Raw genomic sequence first — 7,681 nt, forward strand, 5'->3', positions numbered from 1 at the left:
TCTAGCAAGTTGGGGTCACCCCTGAGCATGGGGGTTTTCAAGAGCTGAGCAGACCCAGCCCAGAGCACAAAGGAGGCCACAAACCTGTGGAGGGACACACGGGGAAGTCCCGGGAGGGAAAGCGTCGCCCGTGTGAAATGGAGACAGGGTTCCCAAATGAGCTCACTGCAGCCCAGGCAAGGCACAGAGGCTCTACCGATGCAGAAGGCCCAGCTCCATGGGGCGCTCTCTCCTCAGGGCGCAGAGCCCCTGCGAGAGCACACGTCCCCTCTCTGTGGAGCTCCGAGCAGGGCTTTCAAGCCCTGTAGGAGCAGAGGGCCAGGTGCCATGGTGCTTGATTTAGGGAAAGGGCACCATAAAAGGCCCTGGTACCAGCAGTGGTGGGACATGACATGAGTGAGCGGAAAGAGGTCCAGCAGGAGCAAGCAACCCAGCTCAGAGGTGCTCAGCTCAGCACCAAGAAGCTGACTCATCTATAGCACCAGGCCCCACGGTGCTCAAGGAAGGGAAAAGGTCCCCTGCAAGAGTAGAGGGCTCAGCTCCTTCTGCTCTGGAGCAACAGGCACCCAGAGAGCTCAGCTCCAGGCCCCACGAGGGACAAATGGTGGCAAAGAGGCTGTGCAAGAGCAGCCAGAGCAGCCCCCCAGCGCTCTGCTGACGACAAAGAGGCTCTGCAAGAGCAGTGGGCAAGGACAGCTGACCCAAACTGCCAAAAGGGATATCCCATATCAAACTGGGATACCAATACAGACGATACCAAACTGGGTGGAGCTGTTGACTCCAGCGAGGGTGCTGAGGCCCTGAAGAGAGACCTAGACAGGTTGGAGAGCTGGGCAATCACCAACAATCTGAAGTTTAACAAGAACAAGTGCCCGATTCTGCACCTGGGAAGGGGCAGCCCTGGCTATATGTACTGCCTGGGGGTGAGATGCTGGAGATCAGCCCTGCGGAGAGTGATCGCGGGTTCTGGTCAGCGGCGAGCTGAACACGAGCCGGCAGTGTGCCTGGGCAGCCAGGAGGGCCATCCGTATCCTGGGGTGTATCAGGCACCCAGCCAGTCGAGGCGTAGTGGGTTTACGTGGCAAGGGTTTTGTAGCAGAGGGCTGCAGTGGTGCCCTCTGTGAGAAGAGCCCAGCAGCCGCCCCGTGTTAGATGAGGGCCGATTTCAGCCAGATCCAAAGGGACCCGCTGCTGCCCAGAGCCGAGCCAGTAAGCGATGTCTTTTGCACCTCTGTGAGAGCAGGTTGAAGTAAAGGAAGAAACAAACCAACAAACAAAAACCAACCAACAAACAAAAATCTACTGCACACCAGCACGTGGTAGGGTGAGGAGTGAGAAGCAGCCCTCCAGGACAGTGCAGCAGGGGGGCAGGTGGTGCTCCAGGCAGGCAGCAGCACCTTCCGTAAGGCCTGTGCAGAGAGAGGCCCCTGGAGGAGCAGGCTGTCCCCCTGCAGCCCATGGGTGCCACATGGAGCACATCTCCACGCTGCCTCATCTCAATCCTTCTGATAATCTGGCAGGGAAGAAGACTGGTGTGGCTGAACAGGGAACTTTTGCTGAGTCTCCGGGAGAAAGAGAGTCTGTATCCAGTGGAAGAAGGGACAGGCAACTCGGGGAGAGTACAAGCAGTTTGCTAGCACATGCAAAGAGAGAATCAGAAAGGCTACAGTCAAACATGAGTTTAATCTGGCCACTATGGTAAAGGATAACAAAGAAGGTTTTTCCCGATATATTTACAGTATGAGGAGGGCCAAGGAGAATCTCCATCCTCTATTGGACTCAGGGGGGAAGACGAGTACTGAGCATAAGGAAAAGGCTGAGGTTCTGAATGCCTTCTTTACATCTGTCTTTCCTAGCCAGACCACTTATCCTTGGCGTACTCAGCCTCCCGACCTGGAAGTCTGGGATGACGAGCAGAAGAAACCCTTCACAGTTCAGGGGGAAACAGTCCAGCTCTCAGGGGGAGACCTGCAGCTCCCCCTGGACTGTCAGTGTCTCATGGGGCCAGGTGGGATCCACACGAGGGTGCTGAGGGAACCAGTGGATGTGATTGCTGAGCCGCTTTCCAGCATCTCTCAGCGGTCGTGGTCATCCGCAGAAGTCCCAGATGACCTGAGGCTTGCTAACATGATGCCCATCTCTAGGAAGGGTCGGAAGGAGGACCCGGGGAACTACAGGCCTGTCAGCCTGACCTCGGTGCCAGGAAAGGAGGTGGAACAGGTCATCTTGAAGGCAATCGCACAGCATGTGCAAAACAAGCGCAGAATCAGGCGCAGTCAGCGCGACATCATGAAAGTCAAGTCCTGCCTGACCAACCCCATCTCCTTCTCTGACCGGGTCACCTGCCTAGCGGATGACGGAAAGGCTGTTGACATAGGAAAATCTTTTGCCTTTATGTAATGCAACAAAATTAAATGTTTAAATATGTTACTTAAAAAAAAAAAAAACTAACTTCAAACAATGCTCTTTATTTGTGTGTATTTTTTCCCTACTGTGTTGTCTCAATGTTAGTTTGTCAACACCAACTTGATAGGCTATATACAAAATTACTTGAGACACAAGTGATCTCAAAAATTACCGAGCTTATTCCTGTCACCTCAAACCACGTATTCCTCATTCATATATGTAGAATCTAATGTTGGAATAGGATAAGTTATAGTTTTATACTAGACACTGAATAAATAAAATTGCCATGGCTCTTTTGGCTACAGACACTTCTTCTAGAGTATGTGAGTGAGTACAGAGAGCAGAGCCTCATCTATTGTCATCATGTTCATGAAAATGTCTTTGCTAGATTGGAATTGTTTCTTGGTATAGACTGTCATATACATTCATTTTTGTTTATATGTAATGTTACAGACAGAATACCTGCATTTGTTGGTACAGAAGATTGTATGCTGGGCCTGAAGTATTTTTCCAGAAATGAAATTTGAAGACCTTACTAGCAACCTTGAAGAATTTGAAGTGACAGCCAGTCAGCATCTAGTGTAATCAGAGATTTTGGGCTATGTTTTTCAAAAGTTACTTGTAATGGGGAGAGAGGGGAAACAAGGATCCTAATAGAGAAGCTGTTGAAGTAAGGGCTGGATGAGCCAAAAGTGAGGTGGATCAAAAAGTGACTGAATGGCTGGATCCAGAGGGTTGTGGTCAAACTCTAGCTGGAGACCAGCAATGAGTAGGGTCAATAATGGTTCCACTCCTCTTTAACATCTGTGTCAATAATCTGGAAAATGTGGTAGAACGCACCTTCAGAAAACTTGCACACCACAGGAAACTACAGAGAGCGGCTGACTGACCAGATTGTCGTGTTGTTATCCAGAGGAACATTGACAATCTGAAGGACAGAGTGGCTGGAAAGCTGTGCAGAGGAAAAGGATCTGGGGGTGTTGATTGACACTCACCTGAACATGAGCTGTCAGTATGCCCAGGTGGCCAAGAAGGCCAATGGCATCCTGGCTTGTATCAGGAATAGTGTAGCCTAGAGAGTAGGTGACTGTCCCCCTGTACTCTGCTATGGTGAGGCATCACTTCAAGTACTGTGTTCAGTTTTGGACACATGAAATGTCCAAAAGAAAGACATCAAGGCCCTGGAGCATGTCCAGAGAAGGGCTACAAAGCTGGTGACGGACCTGGAGCACAAGTCCTGTGAGGAGCGGCTGAGGGAACTGGGGTTGTTTAGTCTGGAGAAGAGGAGGCTCAGGGGAGACCTCACCGCTCTCTACAGCTACCTGAAAGGAAGGTGTGGGGATCTGGGGGTCAGCCTCTTCTCACAGATAACTAGTGATAGGACTGGAGAGAATGGCTTGGGAGTTTCAGGATGGCAATTGAGAGAGAGTTCTTCTCCTGTAGAGTAGTAAGGCATTGGAATGGGTTGCTCAGGGAGGTGGTGGAGTCATTGTCTGTGGGCGTGTTGTGACTGCTGTGAGCCTTCTGGTCCCAAATGCCTGACAGCATGTGCCACACATGCCATCTCAGCCCCGGCATCGCCAGCTCCTGGGGCACTGTTGAAAAAGAGCAGTGAGTGCCCTTCTTTCAACGCCCTGCCTGCATGCACTGTTGTAGAAGCATATAATCTTCCAGGTTGGAAAAGACGCACAAGATTATCAGGTCCAACCATTAGCCTCACCTAGAGTCCCATGATGAGACCATGTCCTTTGGGCCACAACCACTTATCACTTAAATACCTCGAGAGATGGGGATTGCACCTCATCCCTGGGCAGCCGTTGCAGTGCTGAAGCACTGCAGTGCTGAAGCACTGCAATGGCTTGCTCAGAGAAGCTGTGGATTCCCCTTCGCTGGAAGTGGTCAAGACCACAGTGGACGGAGGTTTGGGCCTCCTCAATTAACGGCAGGTGTTCGTGGCCATGACGGGGCATGGTGGGAGGGGTAGTGTGACTGGGTGGTCGTGAGGGACCCTTCCAACCCAACCAGCGGCAAACATGACCTGTGCCCCTGATCCTTCAACCAGTCGACCTGAAGTCCCTTTCGATTGCTCTTGGACTTCTCCTTGCTACGTTGTCATTCCAGCCTTAAAAATCCATTAGCGGGTAGTAGTCAGAGGGCTGCAGCAGGCGAGTGACTTTCCTGGCAATGTCTCTTACCCGAGCCCCAGGGGGGCAACAGACTTCTGGGTGGGTTGGGTCCAGGCGGCAAATCTCTGTCCCTTTCGGCAGGGAGTCCCCCATGGTGATAACCATTCCGTCTTTCTAGACAGGAGATGGAGTGATGCGGGGGGGAGGCTGCCTTGTCTTTGGCACCCCCTCCAACCGGGATGGGCTTTCATCTCCATCGTTGTTTTGACTGTCAAGTTCTATGAGCCTCATACCTGTTACAGAAGGGTGGTCGGGAAGGTGAGGTGGGCAGGGAGAGGGCTCACCTACCATGCCGAGCAGAACCCAGCTTCCGTTGCCCTCCTTGACCTAGGTCCCCTCCTACTGCCTGGCGCGATGGGGGAAGCTGTGTCTTTTGGGTAGTGGCTGCCTGGTGGGACGGGGGACTCCTTGTTTCTTGTGTGGCGGCTGGCTCCTGTGTCTGTCTCCGGGTGGCTGGAGGATGCTTCCAGCAGCCAGTTGCCCTCTCTGACTCCCTGATGCTCCTCAGCATCACATCCTCGCAAAGCTCTGCCACCAGGCTGAGCAATTCTTCAGCCTGGGCACACCTCCCACAGGCATACCCAGCGCTGCTGCTGTCAGACACTGACAGAAGACTCGGGCACAGCCTGCAGCCCAAGAGCGGGACGGCCGCGTGTTTCCCCGACACCTCCGTCTGGGTCGCCACGTCGCTAGCTGTGGCTGGAGAGGCCGCGAGAGCTGCGGAGGCCATGGCTTTCTGCGGGGTGGATACCATGGCTGGGCTCTTCCCACGCAGCGGACAAGCACGGATGGCAAAGACCGTTGCGACAGACCGTTAGCAAAGACCGCTAGATGGGGATCCCACCACTTCCCTGGGCAGCCCGTCCCGAGGCTGGAGAAGCCTCTCCAGGAAGAAACTCTTCCTAACAGGCAAGCCTGCTGCAGCTGGAGCTGCACCCTGCGCATTGCACGCTGGCTCCGCTTTGGCCACCAGCGGGTCCCTTGTGGGGGAGCCAGCTCCATCCCGCTTCTGGCAGAAGCCGTCCCTGCAGCTCCCCTTCATGGCCTTGCCACGTCAGCCCAACGCACTTCCCCGCTCAGCATTGCTCTGCCCAGTGCCGGTTGGTTGCTGAGGGGATCATTTGTTTCCTTTGTTTTGGAGGGGAAAAGTCTTTACAAGGGAAGGTAGTGACAGGAGAAGGGGTGACGCTTCTATACTTCAAGAGGGTAGACGTAGATCAGACTTGAGGCAGACGTTCTTTGCTCAGAGAGTGCTGAGGCACTGCAACGGCTTGCTCGGAGAAGCTGTGGATTCCCCTTTGCTGGAAGCAGTCAAGACCACATTGGACGGAGGTTTGGGCCTCCTCAATTAACGGCAGGTGTTCGTGGCCATGACGGGGCATGGTGGGAGGGGTAGTGTGACTGGGTGGTCGCGAGGGACCCTTCCAACCCAAACCATTCTGCGATCCTGTGGTTCCAAGGTGGTGTCCAGCAGGACCCCAGCTCCTTCCCAGCAAAGCCCTTCTCCCCAGCTGGACAGCTCCCAGCGAGTGCTGCTTCCTGGGGCCGTTCTTGCTCAGCTGCAGGACTTTGCCCTTCACCTCGTTGAGCTTCTTGGGGTTCCTGCCTTGTCTGGACACCGGGCAGCTGCAGACGTGCAGGCCTGGAAATGGGCAGCATGCGTTTTTTGGGGGAGCAGCTCAGTAGTGCCTTGTTCGTGGGGAAAAATCACACCAACACCGACACCCCAGCTGGCCCTGTGAAGGCTGCATCGACGTATCCTTCTGCCACCTGTCTGAAGCCACTGGCCTTCAGGCCCAGCGGACACACGAGGAAGTGGTGGGAATATCAGGAGGCAAAGGGGGAGGAAGCAGCGAGGGTAGGGACAGAGACACCAGCTGTGTTGTCACAAATACTGAGACATTTTCTGCAGTTTTCATGGCTTTATTTGCTGTCTAAAAGCCTTAGACTGCTGTGAGCCTCCCTGTTCCCCCCGGTTGCCGGCAGTGCCCCATCTGCTGGCCCAGCCCCAGCTAGGCCAGCTCCTGGGGCACTGCGCTAGTGTCGCCGGCGGGGTGGCCTCTTTGTGGGTGGGGCAGAGTCCTGGGAAGTGGGGGCCCTCCTCTTTGCAGCTCGCCGGGGCCCCCTGCGTCTTTGGTCCCTGCCCTGGCCGGCAGTGGAGGGACCGGCCGCGGCCTCCTCTGGCTCCTCCGCTGGCGCTTGTTGGTTTCCAGGCGCAGGAACCGGGGTGGATGGACGGCGGCTGGGTCCCCGGCAGAGGGCAGCGGATGAGGTGCCAGGGAGCTCCTGTGCGTTGCTTCCCTCGGAGCTCTCTGGGCCGGCTGCTGGTGTCCCCAGCGATGCGGCGGCGTGGCTGGGGACTGCTGCAGGGCTGCCCTCCTGTCCTCCGGCAGCTGGGGAGGCCCCCAGGCCCAGGATGTTTCGGGCCTCCCCGCTGCAGCGCTGCACGGCAGCGGCAAGGAGCCGCTGCACGAAGCCGGCCGTCTGCCTTCCCAGGGAGGTCCTGAGCAGCAGGGCGAGGGCCCCCTCGTCCAGGCCAAAGAAGCGCAGCCCTGAGATGACGTTGCGCTGCGCTTCTGAGGCTGCCCTGCCGCCATCCCCGAGGAGCTGCCCCAGCTCGTGGCGCAGCCAGGGCAGCAGGGGCTGGAGCACAGCAGGGTAGACGCGGAAGAGGGACGCCCAGACGAAGGGGTGGAGGCCGCCCACAGAGGCTGTGGGCACTGGTCCTGCAGCCTCTGGTCGGGCAGCTGGCTGGGCAGGAGCTGCGTCTGCATCTGCCTGCTGGGCGCTGACCGGTGCCTCCGCAGGTGGTGGGATGACGAGCTCCTTGAAGCTGTTGTCCGCCCGCACCGAGTGCACGATGGAGCTCACCCTGCGCTTGCAGAGGGGGCACTCGGGCTTGCTCTCAGCCCACCGCTGGATGCAGGCGAAGCAGAAGCGGTGGAGGCACGGCAGCACGTAGCTGGGGTTCACCCAGCTGTCCAGACAGATGGGACAGCGGGTGTCCAGCTCCGTGGCCATGCTCTCCACCTGCTGAGGTGAGCTGGGGAGAAGTGGCGATGACGAGCCGCTCCCTCTCACCGGCGCTG

This window comes from Aythya ferina (genome assembly GCF_964211825.1).
Source record: "Aythya ferina genome assembly, chromosome: Z".
In the NCBI taxonomy this organism is placed as follows: Eukaryota; Metazoa; Chordata; class Aves; order Anseriformes; family Anatidae; genus Aythya; species Aythya ferina.